This window comes from Peromyscus eremicus, chromosome 19, assembly GCF_949786415.1.
Source record: "Peromyscus eremicus chromosome 19, PerEre_H2_v1, whole genome shotgun sequence".
In the NCBI taxonomy this organism is placed as follows: Eukaryota; Metazoa; Chordata; class Mammalia; order Rodentia; family Cricetidae; genus Peromyscus; species Peromyscus eremicus.
Window position 1 is genome coordinate 11,674,333 of NC_081435.1, and position 13,937 is coordinate 11,688,269.

Consider the following 13,937-nt stretch of genomic DNA (forward strand, 5'->3'; position numbering starts at 1 on the left):
CAAGGTCTAAGTGTGGACTCTTCTACTGCCACTGTCTTAGGGATGAACTTTTTTGCCTACACGTCAATCATTTACTCCAAATAATTAAGCCATCACGGTTTAAAATGTACCTAAAAGAATATTCTAAGATGGCTCTTAGGGAGGCCATCTTTGAGCTGTGGGTGACAGTTTTCTTTGATGATTTTCTATAACATATTTTTTTCAATTCTTCTGACAACCACTTGTTTTGATGCAAGTGAGTCAAGGGAATGCCTAAAAGAACACATTTTCCTAAAGTTGATTCGTGGTGAAAACATATAACATAATTATAGTATACACGAGTATGTGATGGATTTATAAGTGGAAAGGTAGCATAGATTTATTTTAAGGATACTAAATATCATTAAAAAATTTACCCAGAAGTTTTATTTATTTGACCTGTAAGTCATACACATCATGAGATACAACATGAAATGTAGCAGCACCTGGTGCAGAAGCCACTGTGAGAAGTACAGGGTTAGAACTGGGTTACCTGCACTCACAATGTGGAGGTTTTACTTTTATCTTAGCTCTAATTACTGATGTAGAAGAATTGTGAGAAGACAAGGTGTGAACCATGAACCTACAATGAATGCTCAAAGTCCAGTGATCAGTAGCTCTGTCTGAACCACAGCACAATAATTGAATCCCGATTAAAGCCAATGTCACCAGAGATATTGATAATAAACTCATGATTCCTTTCATGTGTATGTCATCACTATCATTATTTGGGAAACATTATAAACCAAATTCCAAAAGTCCAGTGGTGCTGATGGCTAGTACACAAGGAATATGTTAACTCTTAGGAAACCATTGACGCTCTGCCAGATTCTAGAAGTTGTCGATAGTAATGGTGGAGGGATTGTTGGATACCTGAAAGATAGATTTAGTTTCTTCTGTGTTACATGACCTTTGGTAACAGGGTCATCTGCACAAGTGTGACAAGGAGAAATGGGGTTGTCAGGAAGATACACATTTGTCAGAGACTCTGAATTTTCTGGTAGAAATTGACAGCCTTTCCCTTCTCTTTATCACACCAACTGTTTCACCCAGGCACCTCCTACCATGGTGCAGCAACAGTTCCAACACCCCGTGGCATCTGCTAGGCTCGCTTGTGGTGCTTCCAGGAGGGATCTCTTTCTTGGCTGTGTTAGTGTCCACTATCATTTCCTCTTCCCAGTTGCAATGTGCTGGTTGCATCTCCTTAGCTACCGTTAAACCCCAGTGATCCCCAAGGTTCTACCCTTAAGTCTGTTTCTATAGCCTCTGCGCTGGTGATTTCATCTGATCCTGCGACTTAAATTACTACTAGCACATGGTAATTTCTCCACGACTTTATCTACAGCATAAACATCTTCAAGACGGAGTATCCTTTACTATTAGCTCCTGGACATTACTGGAACACCCTATGTTCCCAGGGGGACATGAGGTCAGCTACAAAAGTAAATCCACTGGTTTCATGAACCCTTTCATCCAACCCACTTCCTTTTCTCTTTTCCTGCTATCTATGAGATGACATTGTTACTATGTCACTCAAGCTGGAATCCCTGTAGCCGCACTCAACTCTCTCACCCCAATCCTTGCAGCTTTGGCCACTGCCTTGGAGGCCAGAGTTGTGAGGCCAGTTGGGAAGACTGGCTGCCCTAAGTAGAAACTGGTAGTGGGGGAGCGTGGCTCCCAAAACAACCGCACATGCTGAGCCCAGCAGAGCTACCTGTGGGCTGCTTTGAACCCAGCAACTGCTTCTGTTAATACTAGCTTTTAAGTATTTTCTCTAGTGTACTGTTCACTCCTTCTTTCACTGGGTTGTCTATCATTATTAGAAAGGTTCCATTTGGACTCATTTAATCATTACATTTAGAACATAGAATTACTTATTACTTTTGTTTAGTGAATACTTAGGATCCAAATGCTAACTTCTATAATAGTAGTAGGAATTGAGTGACATATTAGCCCTCTGATATATTAGCTTCTTCCAGAGAGAGAGAGAGAGAGAGAGAGAGAGAGAGAGAGAGAGAGAGAGAGAGAGAGAGGATTCAGAAAGGAAATCTGGAGTGATGTAATAGGAAAGGTGTTGGGGAATATTATTTTAAGGTATGTTACTCTTGTTTATGTTGCATTTGTTTGACACTGTGAAGCTGTGTTACTGTGCCTGTGTGAAACACCTGGCAGTCTCATAAAGAGCTCAATGGCCAAGAGCAAGGCAGGAGAAAGGACAGGCGGGGCTGGCAGGCAGAAAGAATTAATAGATGGAAAATCTGAGAAAGGAGAGATTTAGGAAAGAGAGAAGGAGGAGGACATCAGGGGCCAGCCACCGGCTGCACAACCAGCAACGGAGTAAGAAAGAAAGGTATACAGAAGTAAGGAAAGGTAAAAGCCCAAAGGCAAAAGGCAGATGGGTTAATTTAAAGTTAAGAGAAGCTGGCAAGAAACAAGCCAAAGCCAGGCCAGGCATTTACAATTAAGAATAAGCCTCTATGTGTGATTTATTTGGGAGTGGGGTGGCAGCCTTCCCCCCAAGAAAAGCAAAAACAACAACAGAAAGACATGAGAATGCTTTCAAAATGTAAGTGACTATGAACTTTGCTTTTAGAAGTGGAGTAATGAGGGAAGCCTCTGTCATGGTTCAAGCAGGGAGAGTGGGCTCTGGCTGCTTTTGACAGTGTGTGGGACTCAGCCTGACACTGGAAGTTATTTTCAATTTTAGCATTGTCTTCAGTAACACCAAGAGCCATAGGATTTTCCACAGGGTTTTATTTGGAAAGTTTTTTTTTTCCCTGAATAATTTACTCCATTGATTTTGGGATTTAGAAAATATAAACAAAGAGAATTGACTAGGGACTCTAAAGGGCACTTTCATTTTAAAATGAATAAATTCTTCACACAAATATTTTATTGCATTGATGGGTTTGAAGTACATTAAGGAAACTCCCAGGGGCAGAGCCTGAGGTATCTGTGTAAGGCCTGAACAAGTAGTATTGTTGCAAAGAAGGTAATGGGTGACCTCTGCCTTTTGTCTCTTAGAGTCAACCCCAAACGCAGCTCAGGATACCTGTACAGTGGTAGTGACACCTTCACATGTGTGAAAATACGTAGCAAATGTTATTTATTGCCCAAGAGAAGAGCTGCTACAGAAGGAAGGCTGTAGTATAAAGCCATGGTGATAAAACCATCATGGTACTGGTACACACAGACATACAGATTAAGTGAACCAAGTTGAGGATCTAGATATATTATGTCCAAGACAGTACAGCTAAGATCCCAACGGTAAATACTGAAGAAACAAATAAACGCTGCTGAAAACAGTGTCTTCAGTAGTGCCTGGGAAACTGGATATCAACTTGCAAAAGAGTGAAAGTAGACTTTTATCTCTCTCTTTGCACAAATCCCAATGCCAGATGGATCAAGGATCTCAACATAAGACAGATATAATCTCCACACCTAGTTTTAGTATCTTTGGCATGGGAGAATACTCTGTAGGCTACCAAAAGAGAAATGTACACACCAACCTAGCTACAAAACATTTGATCTACAATGCTGTCCTGCCTGCAAAATATGCTAGGGCAATGGTGGCACAAAGCTTGTGGGAGTGACCAACCAATGTCTGATTTGACTTAAGTCCTACTCCATGAGATGGAACCCATATTCCATACTTGACACGGCTTGGGTGACCAAGGACCAGAGAGCAGATAGCCCAGAGAGCTAGGATAAAACCAAATACTACTCTTCTTAAAAATAGTGATAAAATGACTCCTAATGATGTTCTGATACACTCATAGATCAATGTCTTATTCATCCATTATCAGAGAAACCTCCTCCTGCAGCAGATGGGAACGAATACAGATACCCACAGTTAGACATTATGCAAACACACACACACACACACACACACACACACACATACACACACACACACACACACGAGGGGGGGAGGAACTGAGAGTAGCAGAGGGAGAGAAAACTATAATCAGGATATACTGTATGAGAATAACCTGTTTTCAATGAAAGGGGGTAGGAACAGTATTTTAAAGTTATGGAAGACACTTCACCATATTGGTCCAGACAAGGACTTCCTGAGCATTTTCTTCTTTCATGATTCTAGTTACACCTGTCCCACCCTTGTCCCCCCATGATGTCCCCGGCATACTTTGGGATTGCTTCTCAAGTTGTATGCAGCTAAACCTCCGACTCTCACTCTCAACAAGTATTCTAGGTTTCCACCTTAAAACACATTCCTGTATGAGATCAACAATCTAATTAGTAACCAATTTCTATATTATGTGGTGAGGTTCCTGAGGAGTTTTGTCCTAATTAAGCCAGTCCTTAAAGATGAACATCTATCATCATATTATCTATTAATCCAAAGACAGGGATTTTAGACACTGTACTGTGTTTGCAGTAAACTAGAAGCAATGGAGACATTTTCGTCTTCTCAATTCACATTTCAGAAAAGGCCACATAAGCTCCACATGCAGCATGGGGAAATGTAGCCATAGTCCTTGGGAGAAATGAAATAGGAGAGTTGAACAAGTTTTATTATATATCAGGTTCCTAAAGTACTACAACAACTTGTCAGATCCAATGGCTTTTTCTACTTCTCTTCCACTTTCAGTGAATGAGCTTAGTTGAGGGCTCGTCACTCCCTTGGTTTGCTCACTATGTGACATGTGGGGTATCAAATCAATATGATTTCACTGTTGCCGAAATACATTAGGAAGTGGGATCATGTTTCTGGAATTTGCTGAATACAAGTTTCAAGACAATGCTAAAACTGAAAGATTAAAATTTAAAATAGAAAGCTGAACTATGAAGCTAAAGTAAATGGTGGCTCCTTGTTGTTCAAAAGAGACTTTGAAACTTCAGACAAGAAAAACCACCATGTAGCCATGCCTTAGAGAACTCTGAAGCTGTGGAGTAAATGGAAGAACAAAGGTGTATAGACATTCCAAAAAAGGTGGAAGACTTCTGAGGAGGAAGGAAAGAAGAACAAATGAAAACAGAAGGACCGACCATGTGGCCTTTCCTTTAGAAGAACTTGTAAGGGGAAATGAGGGCAGCCTTCCTTGGCTGTGGTCCTCAGGTGTGTAGCCTCCTTGTGTGCCTCCTTCCTCTGCGACATCCTAGCTGGCTCTTGCAAGCTGGGTCCATCTGACAGTCAACTCTGTGTCTCTTGCATTTTACACACGTCCAGGTGAATGGAAAGTCCTTAACAAATATTATTCAAGTGACTTAATTAATAAATATGAGGTCCTTAATGAGTGTCAGGAAAGCTGAGTTCTTTTCAATGCAATTACAAGAAACTGTAAAATTTTATTAGCTATTATGCCTGTTGACCCAGCAGTATGGGTTAACTCTGTACAACACAGGATTGCACTGTAATAGAGATTACTATGCCATGGAAAGTCTTTTCTATGGCCTTTCCCTTCCCATCAGAACAAAGGTACTTTCTCTTCCACACTTTCACTGAGGGGAGGGTAATTATCTTTAGAAAGTACACTGTGACTTATAAATCTTTTTCTAAATGCAATTTTTAGCAGTATACTCCTAGAATATTGTGCTCTCTTGAGATCAAGATCTTTATTTTATGATGTTTTAATTAGCTTACAAAGCCAGGGAGGCCTGCCTACTTCAGGTGTGTAGCCCTTGTATGCCTACCTCCTCTGCTATACCATGGAGGGGCCTTACAGTGTTTTCTTATATACTTAGTTTTTTGGTTGACTTTGCCTTGGTGGTAGAATTCTACCTTCCACTTAAGTATTCTCCTTTCTTTTATCAGGAAGCATGATAGATAGATTAGATGATAGATAGATTAGATGATAGATACATAAATAGACAGACAGATAGATAGACAGACAGACATGATAGACAATAGATGATGGATAGCTGGATAGATAGATGATAGATGATGGACAGATGGATAGATGGATAGACAGAAACATGATAGATAGGCAGATGTATAGATCAAGGCTGCTTCTTCCATCCCAAACCTTTTCTCTTTCAGTGTTTTTTTAGTTACTGGCAGTGTGACTCACCGCCCTTCCAATGTGAAGTGACCCAGAGCACTCTCACATTTTCTCACCAATATTCCTTCAAGCATTACCATTCTATGGGCCACTGAAATGGTTTCTAGTTCCTGATTGTTTGTTTGCCATTATTTTTTCTTGAAATGTATTAGCATCATCTAATTTTTCTTCTTCTATTTACCTTATGGAATAATTTCAAAGGTAGGCAAAAAAAGAGAAAAATTCAAGATAAATATAGGGATGAAAGTCAATGCTTTGAGAAATGTAAATAAAAAAATCTATCCTGCCAAATTTTTATCATATTTCCAGTCCTTCTATGGGCATATGCATTTAGATGTGTATCATGGAACCCAAATTTCTCTGTGCTTGGGTATGAAGGACTCTTATTTGCGGCAATAATGCATCTGTACTTTGATATAATGAAATCCAGAGCAAAAGGCTAACATACTATATCTTATTTTTGTAAAATAGAACAAGAAGCTTTCCGAGATGAATATTCACCTAGAATAATCATTATGTTCATCACTATGGTCAACAGAGCTATGAGTTAGCAGGTGGGTAAATAGGTTTTGTCTCAGATGCCAATTTTAATTAATTGATTAATTAATTGTGACTACCTGAAGCATTCTCTGTAGAAGCCTGTAGGGATGTGCATGCATGAAGCAAAGGCTAGCTCCATGATGGACTCATAAAGGCCATGTATGTGAAATGAGAGGGAAAAAAAAAAACAGAATGTTTCCTTCTGGGGAATAGATATGATGCACTATATCTAATGCGGCTGTGCTGGTTGGTTTTTGTCAACTTGATGCAAATGTACACACACCTGAGGAGATGAAATTACACTAGAGGAGTTGCTTCCATCAGATTTGCATGCAGGTACTTTTGGGACCATTTTCTTGATTGATAATTCGTGTAGGAGGGTCCAGCCGCTGTGGGTGGTACCATCCTTAGGCAAGTGAGCCTGGACTGTAAGAAAGATAGCTGAGCAAGGCAGACCTAATAAACCAGTGAACAACTTCCTCCATGTTCTCTGCTTCAGTTATCACCTTGGGTTGCAGTCTTAGCTTCCCTCCACAATGGACTGTAACCTTTATTGTGAAATAAACCCTTCCCTTCCCAAGTCATTTTTGGTCACAGTGTTTATCATAGGAACAGAAGAAACCATGATTTTACATCACAGCTACAACTGTGTGGTTTATATGTTTAATGGCTTGCTTGAAAACATTGATTTGTTAGTCATTTTGGTTACAGCAAATAAGTTATGACAGCAACTTCAAATGGCACTGTGGTGGTTTGAATGAAAATGGCCCCCATGGGCTCATAGGGAGTGGCACTATTAGAAGGTGTGGCTTTGTTGAAGGATGTGTGGCACTGAGGGTGGGCTTTGAGGTTTCAGATGCTCAAGCCAGGCCCACTGTGTCTTCTTGCTCTTCCTGATGCCTGCCAATTCAGATGTAGAACTTACAGTTACTTCTCCAACACCATATCTGCCTGCATACTGCCACGTTCTCCGCCACGATGACAATGAACTAATCTCTGAACTGTATGACAGCTTCAATTTAAATGTTTTCCTTATAAGAGCTGGTGTGGTCATGGCGTCTGTTCACAGCAACAGTAATCCTAAGACAGGCAGTTAACAATGGCTTCAGTCCTATTTCCTGGAACTGTGCTGGACTTGTCATAGTGTAGCAGGAAATACATGGGCACAGCTCCAAGGTTTTTTATTTCATCTTTCTACCAGTGGGACTGTCGTAAGTAGGTGAGAATACTTATCGGAGGGAGGAAGGAAGAACTGGAGAATGGCTCGGATTACGTAGCTGTACAAACAAGAACCCGGAGTTGAAATGCTAGTTGGAGTTACATCTTTTTTTTTTTTTTTTTGCAGGAAAGTGACTGTCATCTGAGTGCACAGAGTGGCTGTTCAGTCCAGAACAGGATTCCTCAAAGAGGAGTTTAAAATATGATTTAGTATAGTTTTCTTCATGTTCTTTTAGTACAAAGATGCTCTAGGAAATAACATAGAAAATGAATCACAAACTGATTTATGTCAGATTTATTAAAGTAATCTGTAATGGAGACCTGGATGAGGATCAGATATGCACAGAATAAACAGCTGTGTGCTTTGGTGCTCTGTGAGCATAGCTAAGCTGTCTCCCTCTCTGTGCTAAAGACATTAAGATAAATAAATAGATACACCTGGCCATGTCTCTTCTGGAGGGTGGAAACTGCCATTTGCCAAAAGTATAAGGTGGGTAAGTACTTGACTCATCAGATTCTTCAAAAGGATGACGCCTTAAAGCAGTAAGATGAGTTATTAACTAGCGGGCATGACAGTTCCTTAAGGCTCTTGAGGAGGGAATATCATAGACACCTCTGGAATATCATTATGAAGATTCTGTGACCTGGAGAATTTGGGTAAATAAAGTGCAAGTATAATGTAAAACTAGAATTCATTGAGGCAGCCCCTGGTGTGAGGAATGCATTTTACAAGCCAGCAACTTCCTTTACCAGCAGCAGGGCGTGGTAAAGTCCTTAGAGGAAAGACAAGAAGCCTGTAGTCAGGAGAACACCATGGAAAACAATGCTATCAGATGCTCTTGGCAACACAAAATCTTGGCAATGCTGAAAACGGCAAACACAGAACAAAACACTCCACCAAAAGAGCGTAATAACTAAGATGATCATATTGCAAATTTGCTGAAAAATTATATTTCCAGTTTCATCCTTTCAACAAACTCAGGTGATATTGTTGATATTCTTAATATTAATATTAGACTAACATATTTAGACACAGAGAAGTAATGCAATCATAATAAAATTATTTTTAATTTAATTGAGAAATAGTATATAAGAACTTCATGTAGATTTTTAAGAAATCAAAACAAATCAACAATGTTAGGAAATTTGGCAGTTTTGAAAACTACAAATTATATCCTCTGCTCATAGCATACCCCAAATAATATTTCATTTTATTGAAAAATGCTCAATATATAATATCATATGCAAAATTAGGTTGTAAAACTGCAAGGGTAATAGATTTCTCACTGGTAAGTATGAACTAAAGAGTTAAGTGCAAACAATTAAGCTATAGGGAGCTAGAAGAAAATCCAGATGGAATTTTAATTGATCAAGGCATAGGCAAATCTTTTCTACAAGAAGCAATGGAATAAATCTCAAAGAAAAATCCAGATGCATTTGACTACAAGCAAAGTTTAAGATGTTTAGTAGAAAAACAAAATCCACTCTAGAAAATATTTGAATCAAAAACCCAAAGACAAACACCTTACCTCCCCTTCTTGTGCCTCACTCCCCTTGCCCTCCCATCTGGTCCTATCTGCTCCCCTCCTCTCCCCTCCCCTCCCCCTCCTTGTCCTTTCTTCCTTGTTTTCCTCCTCTCTTGCCCCCTTTTTTATTTCTTCTCTCTTCCTCTGCACTCTTTCCCTCTCCCCTCCTCCACTCCACTTTCTCCTCTCTCTCCCATCTCCCGTTGGCTCCATTCTGACTAATATAACAAGTATCAAAGGAATTACTCATCTCATTTATTCTTCCCCTTTCCAAAATAAACTGATATTCCCTGTGACAGTTAAAATTGTGTGTATGAAAGAGAGAGGAGTGAATTTTGCTACCCCGCTCCTGACAGGAGTGGAAATCTGGAGTAACTAAAGTAGGATTGAAGCCTACTGCTAAAATGTGAAGTGATTGTGATAATCAAATGTTGCCTTTACAAAAAAAGCTGTGTTTAGAAAGGAAAAAATGAAGACACACCATTTTCTTAAGGTGAGATTAACTTTCATGCCAATGGCCAGTCATCAAGTATAAGGATGTGTGGATGTTCAACTGGCTGGGTACATTAACATACTCCTAGGTCCAGTCCCCTTTAAGACAAAACTTTTCATTATTGTGGCTCTTATAATAGGCTGTGATAACTCACTTAAGACTGGGTTTACTCTGGATTAGTTTTGCACCTGAGAAATGTTTATTAAAGAGGCACTGTTTTATGAGGGGAACACTCCTAATGCTTCATGCATCGTGCAAGCTAATTTATTTCCAAGGTCACAACCCATTGGAGAGGAATGTACAAATAAATGTCTAATAATAAGCATTTGATGGAAATAATGACAATTTCCAATTCCCAATTTGATCATTCCTTATGAATTTAACCTTAAAGCTACTACAATTTGCTTAGTGCCTAAATATTTGATGAACAATAGCACTTAGAAAGTCTCCATTTGCCAAGTGCCTTTGTTTAAATTATTGTTCAGTCTTTGTGTGGAAGAGATATATGCATGTCACGTGCATGTAAATGTGTACACATGGTATGTGCATGTATGTGTGTGCATGTATGTCTATGTGGGGGATGTGTGTGTGTGTGTGTGTGTGTGTGTGTGTGTGTGATGTGTGCATATATGTGTGTACAATCGAGTGCTTGAGTGTGGGCACACACATGCATGTATGTAGAGGTCAGAAGACAACCTTGGGTATCTGTCCTCGACTTTTATACTATTTGAGACAGGACATTTTGTTGTTTCTCTTCTGTATAAGCAAGGATATTGGGTCCATGTGTTAACTATTTGAATACACTAACATCCTCTTAGTCCAGTCCCTTTTAAGACAAAACTTTTCATGATTGTTCAGGTTTTAAAACCCTCTTGTCTTTGCCTTTCATCTCCTAGAAGGAGTGCTGAAATTACAGATGCAAGCTACCATGTCCAGCTTTACTGGGAATTTGAAGTCAAGTCCTCATGCTTGTCAACAAGCAGTTCACCCACTGAGCCATCTCTGTAGCCTGCCAGGCCCTCCTAAAGTCAAATGTTTTAAATAAATCCACATATAAAAACAAATACTCCCTAAGTCTGTGTGGCAGGCAGAATTCTAAGGTGCTTTTTATTGAATCAGACCTTTATAGAGTCCCCTTGAGGGTGACCAGAACCTTGAGCTTTGGTTCTAATTAGTGCGATATGCCCAAGGGAATGGGGCATCACTATGTCTGTCTTAGTCTGTAGGGAGAAAAACTCTGCTAACCTGGAAGAAGCAAGCGATGTGGGAGGACTGGTCAAGGGCCATGGTGGCTGAGAACCATATTATGTCTGCTGGTTGATGGCCAGCAAGAGAGACTGAATTCCCTTATCAATGTGTGACCTTGGAAGACGACCTTGATCTCCAGACAGGAACGCAGCCTGGCTGATGACTAGATTGCAGTTTTATGAGATGCTGAGCAGAAACTCCCGCAGAACTGTGCTTGCATTTCTGATCTGCAGGAATTGTGAAATGAATGCAAGTGGGACTTCCAAAGTCCTGCCCAGTGACAGCAATGAACACTAGTAAAAACACCAATGTGAAAGCACCACAAACTCTTCTTACACGGAAGAGGTGTTTCATGTTCACAGATCTTACAGAGGACCTTTGTCCATTCTTTAATCCAGTGACAAGGTCTGCAGAAAGTCAGTCCTGACAACAGTTGTGGGGAGGGGCTTCCCATCATACTAAATTTTACTTTCCTAATGATTGTCCTAAGTTAACATTTACTGCTCTCAGTGAACTAAATGATTCAAGGTATGTTTTCAACAAGGTCATATCTTTTAAGTGGAAATGTCAAAAAGTCATATATTAGCTGATATATCTTACTGTTCATCTCACTGTCATGAAAGCCTCCTGTGTTCCTTACTTTTCTAATTGCTGTGAACAAATTCTTGTTAACAAGAAACTTAAAGGAGGAGGAGTTTATTCTGGGTCATGGCTTAAGAAGATACAGTCCATGATGGCAGGGAAGATATGGCTGTGGGAACATGGAGCACATGCTTGCTCATGTTTTAAAGGACCAGCAAACAGAGAGACTGAAAGTCATGTTAGGCTATCGCCCTCATGGTCCACCAGTGGTGATGTATATATAGCTAGCCCCTTTCTCCCCAAACTCTAAACCTTCCCAAAGAGTCACACCACCAAGGACTAAGTGTTCAAACCAAAGAGACCATGGGGAATGTTTTATATTGAAAGTGTTATCCTTCCTGTGTAAGAACTGTTAGGATCAATAAAATGGGCACTCATCTAATAATGAGTTACATTGGTTCTGACTGTCATATCCCATCTTGTCCAGGTTGCTGAAGATGCCACTGACCCCCTGTAACCCATTCTGAACACAACAGAGGGATCCAGTTAAACTGGGACTTAGATTTTTGTCTGTTCCCAGATCAAATTCTAATTTTTTTAAGGACAGTCACACACAACCTCTCTGCAGTCTCTTTGCTCCCTTTATTACTTCAGACAAGGTATTTGTGATTTTGGAATACCATATTAGCATAATCTCTCCCCAAACATTAACATGGCCAATTTTCTCAATTTCGTCATATCCTTATCTAAAAAATGACCTTTCAGGCTAATTCTTCTCTTCTCTATTTCTTTCCCATTCCTTTATTTACTGTCCCAATTCAAGACTTATTTCATAATGTACCACATATTGTGTTCATGTTGTTTTACTCTGCCTCCTTTACTAGGAAAACTGAAAGCATACACTCAACTCAAGATACTTTTGATACAATTTTGTAAAATGATGGAGCTTCAGATTTAGTAGTAGTAACATATGCATTTTGAATTCTCATTTGTAAGGAGTCTAAATAATTCAAGAATGGCATTACACAATCTTATGACCATTCTTAGAATCATGGGCAGAAATTTTGAATTATCTCCCTAGAGTTCCAGGTAAAGAGAACTCCCCTCCCCCTACACAAATGGAGTATTGGCGAGATTATCTGTCTTCTCATTACCTAAATCAAAATGTTTCTAACTCACACTATTTGATAGTTACTATGTGTGTGATCCTGGAAGAAAATGTAGTCTTGTCGAGTCTTAATAAAGAATATTGGGGTTCTCAGATGGAGGGTAAAGACAGTATGCATGTGAAATCCAGCTCCACACTTTTGCTAAGCTGTTTGCTTTCCTAAGCATTTCCATCTCCTCTTTGGCTTCCATCCTGGAAGCTGTATTTCATAATGGACTAATGATCAGAATGGCTATTCTAATGGAGGAATCCCAGAGGAGAACATGTATCAGATGCGAAGTATTCCCCTCAGATTCCCTGGTGGTCATGGGAAGCAGGAGAAATTCTTGATGTGTGAAGTGACTGTCACCACTGTCAGAGCACTGTTGTGTGGGAAATGAACCACAGCCAGAATCAAAGGCTGCTTCTTCCAACACACTAAATATTAATGTGCGACAACCATTGAATGATCTTTCTAATCAAACCTTCATGTTTAAATGGCCAGAAAAACACATTTCATCTTAGATGCTCCAGGTGGCAAATTTTTGGCACACTTAGATATAGGAATACACAAGAAATTGAAGACTCCTTTTCAAAGTGTCTGGACTTAATTTATTCTTGGGAATATGGAACTCTCTACTCCAACTTGAGTTGCACAGAGTCACCATAAAGGTAGCTCCATCCTTTGCTCTAAAGGATTAATTTTAAACTATGCATACTTTTTTCTTAAAGGGCTTCTGCAGCCTAAATTAAATCACTTAAAGCCTGAATAAAGTGATATTAAACTTAAACTGAGTTCTGGGAGAGCAAGGCAATTTGGAGGTGGGTTAAAATTCCTTTCTTGCTCTTCGGCCTTAAATCAGACTGCCGTGTTAAGGTGTGGTAATGATCTAAGGCAGTGTGTCGTCTTTCATGCCAGGCAGCATACTTTACAATTCCTGAATCAGAGAACAGCTATTCCTCCAATTATTATTTTAACTACGTAGTCATTCTCAGTTTAGATTTAGGTCAGGCACCGAAAGTTCCTTCAGGATCTGAGGAATGAATATATAAGCTCCAGCTCAAGACATTATCATCAGAGCCTCATCCAGAAACGCATTCTAGGACATACAGGAAATTAAAAAAAAAGAGAGAGAGATTTT

General features: G+C 39.7%; 1 protein-coding gene and 1 long non-coding RNA gene across 2 annotated transcripts in view; one reads left to right on the top strand and one right to left on the bottom strand.

Annotated features, from left to right (window-relative positions):
• Ccdc178 (coiled-coil domain containing 178) overlaps window positions 1-13,937 on the bottom strand; it is a 343,274-nt gene that overhangs the window by 48,949 nt on the left and 280,388 nt on the right. The window lies entirely within an intron of this gene.
• Window positions 6,485-8,182, top strand: LOC131895575 (uncharacterized). The gene is made up of 2 exons (XR_009375223.1): window positions 6,485-6,595; window positions 7,927-8,182. It is a non-coding gene; the product is annotated as an uncharacterized LOC131895575 (long non-coding RNA).